The following is a 17,799-nucleotide window of genomic DNA, read 5'->3' as shown; positions in this document are numbered from 1 at the left end:
TTGTTTTGGCTGTTATGTCTTTGGCGTGTAGGAAGAACATCCCAAATGCACGTGGCTCTTTCTCCCTTGTATTTGGATGTGCCTTACAGTAGGGAAGATGAATCCTCCCTCAGCTGTCCTCTGTACATCACTGAGGGATGTCCATAGAAGAACCTGAATAGACAGCTTGTTTTCCAGGGAGTCTGCCTTAGCCACACTTGTCTGGCAATATTTAGAGGTTAATTTTAGACTGAACCTCTATTTTCTTATATGTGTATTTCCAGCTTCTCTGAACAGAGAAACAACACTGGCAGTCAAGTAAAAATACCCATTACCAGGGGAATATGTAAAAACACTATTTCATCAGTCATCCTGCTCTCATGATTCCCTCCCAGAACTGAGGGTAGTAATGAAAGTAATTTAACATACATCTATAATTAATTTTCTACGTTCTTCCTGCTGATGGCAATCATCTTACCTAGCAAAGTTCATGAAATTGATCCTAACACATAAAAGTAGGGATGGAAATATGGTAAAGACATCCAAACGCAGTGTACTTCTAAGCATGTAAGCAGCTAAGCACTGTTTGGAGAAGTGTGCTGGGGCTCATTTAGCAGGAGCCAGTCAATTAGACCAGTGCTGGACTCAAAAAAAGAAAAAATAAGACCATGTTTCTCCAAATTCTCACCCCCCTCAGCTTGGTTTCTTCTCATTACACCATAGCTGTGTGCTGGTGAGGTGTTTCCACCTTACCTTAAGTGGTTGTGGATTGGGTGATAATATTCTTAATTATTGTTGTTGTGATGACACCCAGCAGGGCAATAGATCGTGGGATGTTAGCTGCTGTATGGCAGAATGAAAAATGCTCAGGTTGGGAAGGATGTGATACACGACGCTCTCCTGAATGAACTGTGCTAGATCAATCTGAAGTAATCTTAATCATATCTTCTTTAATTAAGGAAAGGTAATATTTTATCTGGAAAAATAAATAAATAAAAACATTGTCTGTTTCAAAGGACAGCAATGGATGAAATAATTTTCTGAAGTTTGTAGGCTTTTCTCTCTAGACACAAGCAGTGTTCATCAGCAGATGTTGTTAAGCAACAATTGCTAATGAAACACACGAAATATACAGCAGTACTATGTGTTTTATCAGCTAATAAAAGGAAGCCCTTAGATTAAGTATATGTGAACATACATAATCACAAGTGATTCTCTGAATGTGTGGTTTCTGGTTCAGTCACTTGTCAGCGTTGTGCAAAACACAAATACGTACAGTGACTGAGAAACACAGTTGTATATTCACAATCTGCCTGGCAGCTTGAGAAAAAATTAGTGGCTTTAGGTGGTACCTCACAACCCTGGGCAAAAGGACTTCTGTAAATTCCACCATTACAAATTCCTTCAAAGTACATAAAGTATTGGTCATTTTTAATCTATTTTGGTTATAAGATTTCCTAACATCTCCTGAGTTATGCCAGCCTTGTGAGATAACTATTTTATTCCATTGGTTTCAATTATAATTATAAAATTATATAAATTATAAATTATAATTTCATAATGTGAAGGTATTGTAGACAAAAATAGGTGATGAGTGAGAAATTAGAATGATTATTATTTTTTCATATATGGAATATTTTATATATTTTTGTATGTAAATAAATAATATTTATGTATAATTTTCTGGATGTCACTCAACCATTCATGCTTCTTCAAATATACATATAAAACACATGTCTGTATGTCTGTATATACAGCTTCCTGAACAAAAGGGCAAAATAATCTACTTTTTGAAATATGTTTTGGACTCTTTCTTTCCTAGCAGCAGTGTCTAGAAGAAGGCTGATTTTCTCTGCTGCCCCTTAAGCAACCCCAGCTGAGAGCCCAGAAAATGTAAGGCAGGTGCTCACAGACTGGGGCACATCCGAGCAAGAAGGGCTTTGCTCTCTGGAGGTGGAGGAGCTCTTGCTTTGCTTAGCAATGAGTTTAATTGTCCTGTTGGAGAAGAACCACTCTTTATCTGCCAAAGAAATAATGGTGTGTGTATCTCTGTGTGTTAACAGCCTGGTAAACATTATTCACGAAAGGCCACTTCTTTTTCTTTCTTTTGTTAGAACTAGAAAGAGATCTACTTTAAACAAATGGAAAACGCTTCACATCTGGCTTGACCTCTCTTTTTTTCCACGTGTTCTCATTTCAATAGTTATAGGATGAAAAAGATTGGACACCTCAGCGAAAATAAAGAGAAACCAAGTACAGAAGGGGCTAAAACAGAAACAGTTTGTTTGTTTGTTTGTTTGTTTGTTTGTTTTTCCCCTTGCAAAGAAAACTTTAAAAATCTAGAAAGATCTATCATCAGTGCTTTCAATTTTATAGTACAAGTTTTGTTAAGAAGATCAGTACTCAGGAAAGAAGTCTGCTCCATGAAACACATATTAGTGGCAGTGTTAACTCACAAATAGCTTCTTAGCAAGAGGCAGTACATTTCAATGTGTTATGAAGAGGTAAAAGAAAAAAAAAAATCAGGGCAAATTTCGCCCCTGCTGCGAGCTGCGGTGCAGGGAGTGGCACCCCTGCAGGATACCCCTCGCTCCCCAGAGCAGAAGGAGCATTTTAACTTTTTTTTTTTTTTCTTTTTTTTTCCTTTTTTTTTTTCTCCCAGGGACAAGGGATGTGCTGCCCTGAGCCGGCCGGAGGAGCAGCGCTGGCGGCAGCCGCTAGGGATCAGCCTTGCCCCGCTCTTCAGCGCAGCGCCCGGTGCCGTCGCCGTGCTCGCCTCCCTCGCCGCCCGACCTCCGGCTTTTCACAGCTGGTTTTTCTGTCAAGTTATTTTTCTTTGGAACGTGCGTGCTCGTTGCAGGGCATTTTCACATTCCCCTGCGCTTTCTCTCATCGTTTTCAACTTCTTTGCCATTAATTAGCCGGCAGCGCGGGGGATACGTTTCCTCGTAGAGAAATTTGTGGAGTTTTGCTGCTGCAGAAGTGCAAAACTCCTGCCACTTCTGCAGACTATTTGCTTTAGTTTAGCTAATTCTTATACTATATTCTATTTGTAATACTGTAGTATAATCTTTTAGACTTCATTTTTCCCCCACACTCCTACCCGCTGTCATATCACTGGTATGACCTGGATGTGCCCACTAGCGCTGTGCTCGCACCATGTCCTTAAGTAGCAACTTTTCCTTAGCTATGTGCAAATCTGGGAGGGGGGGAGAAAAAAACAGACAAAGGGAAAGGATGTTCACCTTTTCTACAAGCGTAATCCCATCCCAAACCCCAGTGTGCTCTCAGAGATGGGAGCAGCAATGCCAAGCCCGGTGCTGTCCCATACGCTTGGGGTAGGGCTGGTGGGCATCCATCCACCATCCGTGCCCACACCACCACAGTTACTGGTGTGCTAACTGGGGGCACCAGGGGATGGTGATGCCGTGCTGCTGCATTGCCAAAGTGGCACATGGTGGCCCTCCAAAAGCAGCAGCACAGCAGCTGCTTCCCCTGGAGCAGAGCAGTTTCAGCTCCTGCTTAGTTTCTTGCTGAGGTTTTAATGCTGCAGTTTAGCTCGTAGTTTCCATGTTTCAGATATTTCAGAACTTCACTAATCGCCTCTCATTTTGCACCTCGGAAGTATATTGGACATGATGAGCTGACATAACCAGCCATGACAAATTATTGTGGAGATGTGGGAAGCACACAGAATACAAAGGGGAACGATGCACCAGGAACTGAGCTCCAACTTCATCTGTGTCACAGGACCTCAGATATAAATCTGTCCCAGGCAGAACTGTGTTCACTGCCAGGATTTGTCCCAGTGCTTTATTTATGACTGGGATTGTCTTCTGAAATGAAGAGCTCCAGCTTTAATTTGCATGCTTTAGTGTCCATATATTTACATAAGCAAGTGCATCTGACACGATATGCCTATGTTTTGGATGCGTGCCTTAAGTGAAACAGTTAATCTGCAATAAATATTTATAGTTAACTACCATCTCTCCTGGAAAAAATATATAGCAGTTCTCACTTTGCCACCCTGCAAAGACCTATCTATGTGTTGGCTTAGAGTGGTGAGGCTGCTAGTGTGGCCCTCCAGCCCGAATCAATAAACAGGGGTGACTGTGTGGGACTCTGAGGACAGATGTGGGCTCATCATCCTCCTGCTCTCAGCTGCCAGACCTGGCAGCCCCCAAAGTGCTGGGGATCACTGTGGGGTGGCCCTGCTCTGGAAATGATGCTGTGCAAGTATCCACACAGGTGAGTCTGAAAGCCTCTCTCTTCAGGTGCTAAAAATTTTCCTCCTCCTGCACATCTCTCATCCTCTGGGAGGAAAGAAAGCTGAGAGAATAGGGAGCAGTGCAAGAAGCGTCGGTCCAAAATAGCTTTCATTGCCGCCCAGACTGAGAGCTGTTTTCTGCCTTCACACATGGCATGTGGGCACATGGTATTATTATGCATTCACTTAGTGTCCCCAAAACCCTCGTGGCTGCAGGGTACAAGGATGGCCCCAGCATTATAATATCCATTGCTGCATGCACAGATCCATGGAGGATTTTGCAGGAAACATGGCAGTATCTGAGAACCTAATCTCTTTCAAAGAGAGAAAATAACCAAGAAACCCTGGAGTGAGTCCCAAAAGGGATGTCACTGCATTTAATGTGTATTTATGCAGCTATTTAGAGGCAAACGAGAAACAGTGATTATGTATAGAATAAAATGGAACAACAAACTGAGATTGTTTTAGCTTCCGCTATATCTGATTAGCCAGGAAGAACAACAGACTGATGTGCTCTGAACAAACAAAAATATGCTAAGTCTAAATGCTCCGGTCCTTGGGGGATTCGTTTGTATTTGCTGGATGAAACAAAGGGGGGGCGAACAAAAGAGATTTGTCTCAAGCCAGCCGGGATGCTCAGGCTGAGCTGGTCCTCCTGTGCACCTGCATGCTGCTGAAGTTTTGGGGACTTATCTGTGCACTGCTCTGCTGTGAAACAGCCCTCAGTTAGTTCTAGCACCACAACAGCTGCTCTGCAAGTAAGCCATGGCAATCAGGAGGCATCATTGCATGGCAAAGGGCTGCAGCACAAGGCAATGCAGAATACTGGGCTGAAGAGCTGAACCCAATGCCTCAGTCTGCTCAGTGCTGAGAGATGTGAGCCAGATGCTGAGCAAATGAAAACCCATCACAGACGTAGCCAGGCGAGATGGGAAGCGGTGATTTACGGCGATCTTTCCCCACCCTGCGTGCAGCCATCAGGAGCAGTGAATCCCTGCGATGGCTGATATGATGCAGGATGTAACTGGAGAGACTCCCAGGAGCCAGGTTGTAAAGGAGAAAGCAAATTGCAATTGGGCACGAGCTCCTCGCTAGACCCACAACATGACATCTCAGATGGAACCAAAGTCACCAGCCCACAGCATTGCTCTTGTAGAGCCTTGGCAGGTCGGGGAAAGGGACGTGCTTGGGGTGGACAGGAGCTGCTGGATGGGATCGCAGAGCACTAATGAATGGCACTGCTCAGCACAGCAGGTGCAGGTTATGTATTACCAAGGCTTAGGTACTGCATTGCAAGGGTAACACGTCTCAGACAAGTGACAGAGTGTCTGGAATAACTTGTTTAGTGGTAAAGGTTACAGTTTGGTAGCTTTTTTATGCAGCAAATAAAATCCTACGCCAACAAACCCCCATGACCTAAGTAATAAGTAACACCACCAGAGCAGGCAGTAAGACTGCATGAAACGAGTATTTTGTGTACATGCAGCCATCAAACAAACCTTTCATACAGCGGGGAGGTCAGACTAAATCTTATTTACCGCCTGGTCTCTTGCAGAGCCGTGCTGGTGTGAGCACCCATCGGAGCACAAGTGCAGCACAGCAGCAAGATGCTGAATTAAGCCACCGCCGCGGGACACCAGAGCCCTGCTCCCTGCCTGCTCCCTGGGGAGACAGCAGAGCTGCATGAGAGATGGGCAGCCTGAGTTATACCCCAAAAGCTGCAAAACAACTGAAATACAGCTTAACAAATGAGATGTTTTGTCTCGTCAAAATAAAGGATGCCAAATCCCCCAGCACCTCCCTCTATTACCCTGTCCCTTTCTCTTTATTATTTTTTAATAATATTATTTTAGTTTCTCAATTATTTGTTAAGTGGAATGAGAAAGTGAGGTCTCCCCACAAACCATGTTTTAATATAAATAACATTACAGATGTACTTAAGAAACCCTTGAATAAATACAGTGACACAGGATAGGGAGAACTACTCCTACTGAGAGTCAATAGCGTGATTTTCAGCTTGGAAAAAGATCCTGTTAAATACAAAGAAAGGTCAGCAGCATAATTCTTTGTTCCTTTCTCCCAAAAAAGGGAAGATTCATCAGAAAAAAAAAAAAAAAAAATCTATGGTTTCTGCAAACACACTTTAGCAAATTTCTAAATGAAGAATGGCAATAGCTTTACAAAGCCTGGCGTGGAAAAGGTCATTCCCAGAAAGGAGAGCCGGTAATGCAAAAACTGAGTGAAACAGAGTTGGCTTAATAGAATATGTCAGAGAGGACTGTTCAGCTGTGATAATAACAAGGCTTCTGCATTTTATTATTTTTAGCCCGTTTCTCAAGCAAGGGGGTTCACACACTCATACTCCGTGTACCATTGTGTGTCTCTGTGTTCTCCCCCAGTGATTTTTGAATCCATTCGGCTGTCTCTGCTGATTTCAAAAGGGAACAGCAGTTTTGGAGGGGACTGAACTCCTGGGACTGTCACAAAGCAGGCTGCCATCCCTGCGGGTGGGATGCATTTGGACCTCATCTCCCATCAGCTATGGAAAAATCCACATGGGGAGGGGTGTTACCAGCACCCCAGCCCCAGGACCATGTCCCCTGGGGTCTGCTCCTTCCTGGCTACCAGGAATTCAAGCTGCAGAGTACAGAACTGTAAGAAATCAGCTTCTCTTTGTCATTGATCTTAAGGCCATTGTATTGATTTGTTGTGCTGCTCATCACTGAAAGCCAGATCTTCAGAGGACATGGCTGGGAAGGTAGCAGTGGGGAAACCTTTGCTTTAATTCCTGAGGCATGGGAGGTGTTTTATCCATTGGGCTCATGGGGCAGCTGCAGACCCAGCGCTACCATTAGTTTGGGAACCCAGGATGTCACCTCATGCCTGTCCCCATGGCGCCTTCAGAAAAAGTGCAAGATTGGAGCCCTCTGTCCTAAAGATCTCTGGAAGATTTTGAGCTGGCTTCTTGAGCAAAGTCCCCAGGCAATTCCAGCTGTATGACAGCATAAATCCCAGAGCTACATATGGGAGATCCTAACCTGTCCTGGGAGATTCCTTTCAGACTGGATTTACCCTTTCTGTAGGGTGATGCAGTGCTCTAAGTTCACGTTCAAGTTGGTGCTAAGCTAGGATTTCTGGCATTGAATTGTGCTGTGAAACAGACACCCCGTCATGGTTCCCACTCTCCCAGCCACAGTGATACCTCACCATGCCCTCCCAGATTTTGGATGAAGGCAGCCACCCTATTAAAGCATCACAGTACTGCTGTGCTGGCTGGGGGAGAGGACTGGGAATGATGCTGGCATGGGCAGGAGGGGCTGAGGGAACTGAGAAGCAGTGTTTGCAATCCTGATTTGAGGAAATGCTTGTGTTGATCAGGGCATTATGCCCTCCATCTATTCATCATCCCTTGCTCAGCTGAGGTTTTACATTGGCCAGAATTGGCCAAATCTGGCAAGTTTCTCTCTGTGTATTTACTCTTTCCTTGTCACCCTTGCAAACAAACGCGCACACCACACGCTGACTAGTTTATCTATATAACGCACACAGACTATCATCTCTTATGAATGCACCAAAAAGGTCAGAGTACTCAGCTTGCATTGCAAATCAGTACCAGTTATGTACTCTGACAGCACCAGATGTCAGCTCCAAAATGAGCCACATCTGCTCGGCGGTGCGGGGGGGAGCAACGCATGCGAGGATGAGAGCAGAGTCCCGAGTGGCCCCGCACAGCCGGGGCTGGGGGCTTGCCCTGCAAATGCAGCCATGGGTCTGTCTGCAAAGTCCTCTCTCCTGGGACTTGTTGCTCTGGTGGGGCTGAGTTGAGAATGAGACCTGCAGGCAAAATACCACAGTCAGCCAAAACCGCTGAACTGGGCTGGCCTGAGCACAGCAATTCCCTTCCCTGGCTCCGAGCCCCTCAGGTCTGCTCTTCTTCCATCATCCAAGCTCCCCACTCCAAGATGTGCCTTTGGATTTCTACATTTAAGTGAATTGCCAGGAAACGGGTAGCAGCCATGTTCAATGAGCATTTTAGGATAAATGCCATAGAGCAAAAACTGAAACATGATCTGCTTTAATGTTACCTGTTCACAAGTATTAAAAATAATAACAATAAAAAATATGCATTTTAATAGCCATGACACACTTCCTTTAGATGAGATACGGTGTTATAGGCTCAGAGTGGTTTCCTTCACCTTGTCAAGTCTTCGAGTAGCATCTCCCCCTGGCATGCTGCTTCTCCTGGGCACCTGGGGCAGGTCCAGGCTGGCAGCAGCATGGGCACAGCGACCTGCTCTGGCCCCAGAGCACCCAGCCTGGATGATCTCCTCCAAGTCACACCTTCTGAGCTAATCCTGCCCCTTCTGAGGCTCAGGAAATACATGCTTGCTGAACATCATGAGGATAATTTGGCTTATTCATCTGTTTGCCTTTTTAAGGTAAGGGCAGGGAATGTTTTCCTTTCCTCCCTTGCACATTGCACTTGACATGATAAATCTTAGAACAGTAATGAGAACAAGTTAATATGGGACTATATTTTCTCTGCTCATAATGAGCTTTGTCATGGAAATGGATTGATTTTATGTCACTTTCTGTTCTCTTTATAATTTTTATGGGTGGAACAAGGTAGCAAACTTCTATCTCTCATAAATTCAATATAAATTTGCCTTCACCTACATAACTCACTGTGTATTTTGGCCACTTATTTCACTGCTTTCTTGTTTGCAGCCTAGAAAAAAAAAAGGAGAAATGGCCAGTCCATGAAAATATGGAATACTGAAAAGGTCAGAGCCACGTGGCATGAAACCACCATCCCCTGCAGCACTGCTCCAGATGTGCCTCGCTCTGTTCCTCCGGCAGCATCATCAGCGCTGGGGGAGTTGGGGGAAGGCAGATCTCACCTAAGGGAAACCCAAATGCAAAGGAGGGGAGCTGCAGCTCCCTGCCCTGCTCAGGGCACAGCAGATGTCCCTCCTGGCAGGCAGCAAGCAGCACACCATGCTGCCACCAGCCACCCAGCTCCCGTCGTGCCACCACTTTCCTGCCACCACCACTGCTAGCCCTTCAGAGGGAAGGAGCATTTACTGACTACCTGCTTCTGCTCTTCCCAAACCTGGGGAATGTGGATCAATTCTGAATCACTTCCGCTGAATGTTACACAGCTTTGTCCATCCTCTCCTAATTTCTTGTGTACTTCTTTTTATTAATCCTCCTCCCCTCCAATTCAGCAGCTGCCACCAGCAGGGAGAGGCAATTTTCTCCCAGGTGCACACGAAGTAATGAGGGAGGGAACTTTAGGGACTCCTCCTGGTAGGGCTGGATTAGAGGCATTTCTACACACCGGTGCTTGTCTCTCATTGAAACTTGAAAATCTTCATTGAAAATAGAAACATGGAAATAAAAAGGGGGTTTCCTTTTGTGTATCTGGCTGTATGCAAAAATAGCTGTAACAACAGCAGTCTTCTTGCAGGACAGGTTTCTGTTGCTCCTGCAGCAACAGAGCAGCAGCAATGGACCTGAGGATGGCCAGCGAGCACCAGAGCAGCCTCAGCGCATGTTGAGCAGTTGCAGAGCTTCTGCCAGGTATGGATCTGGCCTCTGGAAGTCAAAGTGGATCGATAATTTGGACCCATAAAGAACTGGCGTGGAGTCAGAGGCTAGCTCAGGTCTCTGAGAACTGTTGCCCATTGCAGTAAAACTGCAGATTCCCATAATAAGAACAACAAAAAAAGCATTGCTTAATGTTTTTTGGGGGTGATAACTCTTTTAAATGAGAAGAGGGCACAGGAGAAGTATAAAGCGGGGAAATTGCAATTTTGCATTTTATGTGCTAAAAACAATGGAGGGGTGATGGGAACATGAGGCTGCTATTGTACAAACTGTTGAGGAAGCCAAGCTCCAGCTTTGCTCCCATTAAGCATTAACATCTGGAGATAAGAGTTTACAAGGCAATATTGCCTTGAAAATGATGCACAGACAGAGCTTCAAGTCGCTGTCTTGGCTACATATTCACAGCTCACTGATTTTATGCTCCTTGTTTCCCCCTAAATTATTCATCCTCAGCACCCTATGTTGCGTTTTCTTTACATCATGCTACAGTGGGAAAAGGAGGAGCAGATCCTGCAGGTACCAGAGCTCCTCTTGTCCCTGCTTTCATTCTCCAGGTGCTGCACATTTCCTACCTCCTTTGCTTTCATGGAACCCTATGAAGCCAGCCCTAGCAGATCCAGGAGCCCTCCACCCTCCCGACCAGACACATTTCACAGCTGTCACACCGAGGTGACAATGAGGTCTGTGCACAAATGCTTTCTGGGCAGCGAATGCCCACAGTGGGCTGTGCTCAGCCCAGGAAATCAGGCACGCTCATACTTCAAATCCTCTCCTACCTGCATTGCTCTTCAGATAAAAATTACTCTCCACTCCAGCAGAAAACAACATCCCACTTGAACTTTGTCAAAGACTCCTCCACTTGTGTGCAGAGCCCTCATTAACACTCCTCGCTAAGCCACCAGGCGGTTGTTTCTCTGCTACCTTGTGGTTAGATTCAAGAAGTGCTTCCAAGCATCCATCAGAGGGAGAAACTCAGCAGATTCCCCTGAGCTCCCGTGTGCACTGTCAGGACCTGTCATACTCTTGTCTTTCAAGGTTGCACGTCTTCTATCAACACCTCAAAACCACCACAGTAATAAATGAGAGAAGCCTGGGGGGACATTATTCACCAAAATTTGTATCTACCCTTGGGTGACTCCTCACACCCACTTAGAATAACGAGGGCAGGACAGTGTGAACTCACATTTCCAGGGCTGTGACCATTTCTTTGACTGCACGACGCATGGCATTGAGCACATCCATCAGCTAATTGATGGATAACTGGCTTGTCAGCTCAAAATATTCCTTTCTGCTGTAAGTAGTAAATGTAGGAGAAAAAGCCAGCTGGGAATCAGTATCAGTTTTTCTATATGCAAAGATTTAAGATAAATCTTTTTTTTTTTTTTTTTCTTTTTTTTTGGCAGCTGATGCAGAATTGGAGCTGTTCAGCATAGCTCTATTGCTTAATATAGGGGCTCCAACATATTCTTCACATCTGAATGGAGCTATGAAAGCAAGCTGTGATTTATAGTGCACCTTTCATTTTATATCTCTGATTTAGCAAGGCTGGGATTTGATTCTGTGGGGAGTTTTTCACTGGCATTTGCAAAGCACCAGACTATAGCAAGTTGTGAAGGACTTAGAGGCAAAAGAAAAATTGTTACTGTACATCCCTAACTGAGCCAGAGCTCTCTGAACGAGGACAATAAGAAATGTTTACCCTGCAAATGCTCTTTCAAATCCTCCTTCAAGAAGTCTGCTCCTTCTGCAGCATTGCTTTGTCACCTCCACTTTATGGCATACCTATAGGGAACAAGTCAGGGGACAAAACTTGCAGCAAATATACCTTCCATTTTCTAAATCAGGAAGGTTATAGATTGTCCTGGTTATACACACCTGGAAGAGCTAAAATGATTTGAATATTATCCTTTTCCATCAACCACCTCCTTGACTTTTTTTGCCATCTGTTGCCCAGCCTCTGCAGGAGCATCCATCGGCATAGGGGGGCCTGAGAGCCGTGAGCTGCCGTAACCAAGCAGGAGGCTCAGGCAGTGCAGACGATGGCTCATGAATCAGCAGGGATTTTCCCCTCTTTGTTCTCTCCTTTTGTCACGGATCCAGTGCTGCACACACAGGTCTCACCTCCGTGCGCAGCCAGGGAGTGCTTAGTGCTGGTGCCTAGAGTGGAATGGGTGCACACGTAAAGCAGATACCACACTTAATACAGCTGCAACAGAAAAAAAAAAAGAAGGAAAGGACATTGACTGGGACCACAGGGTGTTAACTTGACAAAAAAAAAAAAAAAGCCAATAATGTGATTGTATAATTTTACTTCTCCTTGCTGACCATACAGCATGAAGATTCCTCCTAGGTTCACGTCAACAGAACTGCATATTTAAATAAAACTTGCATCATTTAACACTGTATTGAATATGGGTGACATTTATTTGCATTCCTTTTGCTCCCATTAACGCGAGTTTTGCTGTTAGATTTGTTTGTTAATCCTACAGATGAAATTAAACCGAGGCTGTTATACATAAAGGGTTTGCATGGATCAGATCTAATAATGTCATATTGTGGTATTTTATACAAAATGATTAGCTCGTAATTGGTTTAATGGAGGAAAAAATAAACAAAAGCCTCCATGAAATGGATATCTCACATGCCATGCATGGCTGAGGTTATGCTAACCACACAAGTTGTATCTGCAGCTCCATGCTGGACACACTCCTGTTCTCCCTGAACCAGCAGAGATATTCCAGTGCTGGGAGCAAGCTCAGATGAAGGATGCCATCAGACAAAAGGAAGCTGATATAATTCGCTGTGGTTTTACTGATGCTGGCACTGCTGAGTGTGCAGCAATGTGTTCTGATAGGGAGCACAGCTCCCTCTGTAAGGTGTCCTGCAGGAATATTCTGCTCTGTTGCTGTTGGTGTGTGTGGCAATGTTCTTTCTGGACTTGCTGTCCTTTGACACAACAGCAGCTGTGACAAATCGCTGCAAGGTAAGATTTTGGAGCTCCATTCTGCAGCAGCACCGACACCTCCCCACACCTCTGCGGTCTGCAAGGCACAGGTCCCTGCCGGCTGCAGTGTCCATCCATCCCCGTCACCCTGCAGCAGCTTCAAGTCCACCACAGGTCCACGGGGCACATGAGCTGAGGTGATGTGCAATGCCAGAATGCCAGCATGGGGACAGTTAAGGCTTTAAAACAAATATTTTTTATTTTTAGTATCATTATTATACGCACTGCATCAAACGGTTAAGCATCATTTTAGTTTGGTGTCTCTTTAGAAATTCTATTCCGCTCTGTTAATACCAAGGCAGCTCTGATAATTTACCCCAGTGGAGGATTTGTCTCTTGTTTTGTTCAGTGGCATGACCAGGGTATTTGTGTATTTTCTGTTCTAATGTCAGAGTGACTCGATGACATGCACAGGCTATTATTCAATAATGATGCCTAAATGGAGCTATCAGAAGGGTTATTATCAAGGTTATTAAAAAGCAATTCTTTCCGCCTTCAGTTCAACCATGAATTGCAGAGCTAGCCATCATCTAGGTGAGGATGTGCGTATTAATCAAGTGGCTTCCTATGGTCCACCTAGATATCCTGAGCGTGGATAATGATTGATTTACTCCACTCCTAGATTAGCACACAATCAACCAGGGGTGCTGAACATCTGACCAGCAGAGTTAATTCATAATGCTTGGCAACCATTTTGTAATTTTCTCACATCTGTTCTTCCTGGCTGAGACAAGACATTTCTTTTAGGAGCCCAGAAAATGGCACGTAGAGCAATGTTTGTGGAGCAGCATTCCCTGCTATCAAATGGTAACGGTCCTACTAAAACCCCTTTCACTTCAGTGCATTTCCAGGAGAAACAAGCCTTCTATAAAATAATACACCAGATGCTAAATTAAGGAATACGCCAATAATTTCTTTTAGTAATCATTTGAAGATAGCTGCATGTAATTGCATCCCTATGCAGATCAGATTTGATCAGGTAAGTTACTAATGAGGCTGTGAGCATCATTTGGGCTGAGTCACCAGCTTTAGGGAAATGTATTTAATTTCACTTCTTGCTTGCTTAGGTAAAAGGCAGCTCAAGATTTCTCTCACATGCTTCTAGCAAAGCCCACAGTGCAACATGACCTGCATCTGTTGCTGCAATTTCTTTGAACACCAGCACGGCGGTGCAGCTGCCTCGGGTCTCTTTCATTGACTCTGTGCTACCAGGGCACGCGTTTTGGGTTGGGCAAAATTCTCGCAGTCCTGTCAAGCCAACCAACGCATCCAGAATTAAATGTTTTCCCATTTGCTGTTATCATCATTTTCGCAGGCTCCACTTCAGCTTCGCTGCGCACTTCTAATGCATTCAATATTGCTTTTTGCAAGCGAAGAGATCAGAGGTGCCAAGACACAGATGTGCCTGCTCCAGCCCCTGTCTGCTGCCCGCAGCAGCCTAAGGGTGGCATAACAAAAATTGAAATGGCCACTAAAGGCAGAAAGACTTCTCTCTGGTCTGGCTGTCCATTACATTGTCAAAACCATTCGTCCTGGCCTGGGAAGTTGTCAAAGATGAAGTGTGCAGAACTAATGTGAGGGTGGATTTAATAAAGAGTATTCTGAGAAATATTGCTCACACAATCAATAAAAAGGTTTGGAGAGGCCCTTAGGGCTTTTGGACTGGGATTTGAGTACAAGGAGCTGAGCTTCAGCAAAATTGGAGATACAGGCATGCCCAGAGAGCATGTGTGCCTCACCTGCTTAGCCTTAAGCTTTGTGTGTGATGTCTTTTAAAACAAAATTGCGGAGAGGGAGAAGGATTACATCAATTTGGAGTAACTGCCCAAAGTGGCTGAGAGGAGGAGAGGAGGTATCATCTGTATGCAGAACGACATCGTCTATCAAAAGTAAAGAGCATTCTGAATTTCGTGCTACCACCTACTCGTGAAGTCAGTGTCCTAGAAGCTGGAGTCACAGCAAATCCAGTTGGACAGACCAAAACTATTTTGCTGGAAACACATGAAAAGTCTAGTGGAGAATCGGCTCAAAGAACTAAAAAGGTGCTGTACCTTTGTGTTGAATAATTCAACAGTGGGGAACTCAGGTTTAATTGCCTCTTCTGCTTGTAAAACAAAAAATACTGCAGCTCTATACCTCTGATATTACGGCATGAACTTAGCACCTTGCTCTGAGGAAGTTTAGGTGTTTTAGAATAAATGTTTCTTCCAACAAGTGGTCGACCTGTCAGAAGAAGAGACCTTACTGCACGCAGTACTATCAGAGTCCTACTCGCCATGCCATTTCCCCATCTGCCAGACCCAACAGGGAGCTGATCACTTCTGGGAAAGCATCACTGGTACAAGTCAGAGGGTCTTGGGTTAGCCACTCACCCCGGGGCTGAATAAAGGCACAGAGCTGTGGCACTGAACCCAGATATCCCACCCTGCTTTAGGAATGAAGCTGTAGGATAAAAAGGGGACTCTTCCTGAAGCCCTGTTTTATGAGAAAACAAAACAAAACAAAAAAGCCACTATTTTTAGAGAGTATTTGGCAATGCCACCAGATGAGGAGCACCCAGCTCACAAATCTCTCCAGGGTACAGCTTTGTGGGAGCTGCAAAGATGCTGAGCGCTGTTACAGCCACCACAATTTCAGATATGTTCAGAAGACAAGGTTTAGGGGAGGATTTGCTGCAGGCTTGGCTGCATGGGCAGCTGAAGCTTCCCTGGGGTGTAGGAGGTGTAGGGGGCTTGGTGCTTGTCCCCAGCAGGGACTGCTCGAGCCCCACTCAGTTCAGTGAAGTGGCCTCCTGCGGCCGGATAATTTATGCCTTGTTATGTCTTAGCTCTGTAATTTACCAAAATAAAGAATAACATTCCTGTAACAGAGATTAATGGCTGTCAGGCTGCAAAGTAATTTTTCAATATGAAATGGAGCAAAACTTACATTTTTAGCACAATTTCCCAGTTCAGTGATGCACCTGGTAATAATTATGATTTACATTAACCATAACATCATCCTTCTTATATCAACTTGCTTTAGTGAAGAATGAAATAGGCCCTTGTTAAATGTTTCATGAAATAATTCAAATTACATATGCTAAAATTTCCCAGCTCCCACCAGCCAGGCTAAAAATCAACAAGAATGAAAATTAGTTGCTGCTGCAAAGGCCCAGATTCTGCATTTGGAATCGTGTGAGCACAGCCCTAAGTTAATTACACCAACAGCTGACAAAAGCTTTAAGTCCAAATTGACGATGCAACAGCAAAACCCATTCTCTGCAGAATATCTGTGCACTATGACTACACTCAAGATAACTTCCTCCTGTAAGCGCTTCCCTGTAAAAAAAAAAAAAACAAAAACCAAAAAACCAAAAAACTTACTGTCCCTGATGTCAACGAAGTTCAGCCCATCAAGACCATCTAATTAATTGATTTCCAGGCAGTAGGACTGTAGCAAAAAGTCTGTCATTTGTTGCTTTGCTGATCTAGGGCCTGAGTGTCTCTTATTCTCCAAGGCATGATGAAACACTTCCCTAGTGGAGTTTCCTGCCAGCACGTAATAAACAAAGCACCCATAGCAAAACCAAAACATGATGTCCTTCTCCTGGCATTTGTGAGGAATGCAAAGCATTTACATGCTAAAACATTAAGGCAAAAAAAAAAAAAAAAAACACAACACTGAAATAGTGTGAATTATTTGCCTTAGAAACACAGATAAATGAAATTCAGAACTAATGTAGCCCTAAAGAGCAGGTAAATTCATTTAAATAATAGGATTATGATTTATGATTCTCCTATTGTGAGAGCGAGTTTCAGCTCTGCAGCCCTTCATTACGCCCTGGTTTGTGCAGAAGCCGCTCTGTCCCTGTGTGTGAAGGGCCAGGACCCCAGAGAGGACTGAGAGGAGACCCCAGGCTTCGTGCACAGCCCTGGCATGAAATATTCCCCTTCCTGGGTCCTGCATCTCCGCCAGAAGGATCTCCTTAGCCAGCAGCTTATCAGGAATCCAGGGGGCTGGAAACCCTCCTCCCCCCTAAATATGCTTAATTTTATCTGAATTTCAGCAGGAACACCCACTAGAGACAGGTTTTAGCTTTCCCCTTTGCAGGTGCCCTAGCTTCAGACTGTGGGATCCCTGTAAATCTCTCACTCCACCTTATTTTTGTTATTTGAGGAGGAGCAACCGGCCGCAGTTCATCCCAGATACATTCGATGCCATCCCACAGCACTCTTCCCCACACCCCTCTGTGAGCCAGCTCACTGGGGTGGGCACTGCAGGCAGGATAAGCAGCGAGCACCTTTGTACGAACACTCTTCATGGACTTTGATAAGTGGAAGCCCAAGCACAGGACAGCAGAGGGTCTCCATGGGGGTCTCCATCAGCATGGGCTGGGGCAGAGAGCAGCACGGATGCCCTGGTGCTGGAAGGGACATGAATGCCCTCAGCACCAGCCCAAGCACTGCCTCCCTTCCTGGGACTCGCTCCCTATCAGTCGAGATGGCAATAGCTCCCTTCTGCTGCCACTGCACGAGTAAAGTTCAGCACTGAATCATTAATTAGGATGACTGGATACTCTGGGATTTAAACTAGTGATTAATGAGCCTTTCTAGCTCCAGCTCCATGTGAACAACTATCTAGTTCATGTTATATTTAATTTATTTTAAAAAAGCTCACCAAGACAGTAAATCTTGCTCAGAAGAATTAGTGGAGGAAAAAATAACACTCATACCGCATTTATAATGTTGACTGCGAATTTATATTCACACACTCTTGCACTAATGCAAATGCCTTCTCCAGAAAGACAGTATAATTCATAGTTTGGGGGATTCTTTGGAAATCTATTTAGAAATGGGAAATGGTGATGCAGACATCATGATAGGGTAAGTAAAATGGGTATGGTAATGCCCAAATCATTCAAACTGAGCAAAAATACAGGGCTTTGTTTTTCTTAATC

General features: G+C 44.6%; 2 long non-coding RNA genes across 2 annotated transcripts; one reads left to right on the top strand and one right to left on the bottom strand.

The window, feature by feature from the left end:
* The first annotated feature begins 2,559 nt into the window (after positions 1–2,559).
* LOC140003608 (uncharacterized) lies at positions 2,560–6,052 on the top strand. The gene is made up of 2 exons (XR_011812547.1): positions 2,560–4,227; positions 5,802–6,052. It is a non-coding gene; the product is annotated as an uncharacterized lncRNA (long non-coding RNA).
* Positions 6,053–6,157: 105 nt separating this feature from the next.
* On the bottom strand, positions 6,158–16,385 carry LOC119718283 (uncharacterized). Its single transcript, XR_005269206.2, has 4 exons — positions 16,226–16,385; positions 11,732–12,062; positions 11,556–11,638; positions 6,158–8,080 (listed from the first exon to the last, which is right to left on the bottom strand). It is a non-coding gene; the product is annotated as an uncharacterized lncRNA (long non-coding RNA).
* Positions 16,386–17,799: the final 1,414 nt, after the last annotated feature.

Source organism: Anas platyrhynchos, chromosome 13, assembly GCF_047663525.1.
Source record: "Anas platyrhynchos isolate ZD024472 breed Pekin duck chromosome 13, IASCAAS_PekinDuck_T2T, whole genome shotgun sequence".
NCBI lineage: Eukaryota > Metazoa > Chordata > Aves > Anseriformes > Anatidae > Anas > Anas platyrhynchos.
The sequence above is the reverse complement of the archived record's forward strand: the minus strand, read 5'-3'. Positions and strand labels throughout refer to the sequence as shown.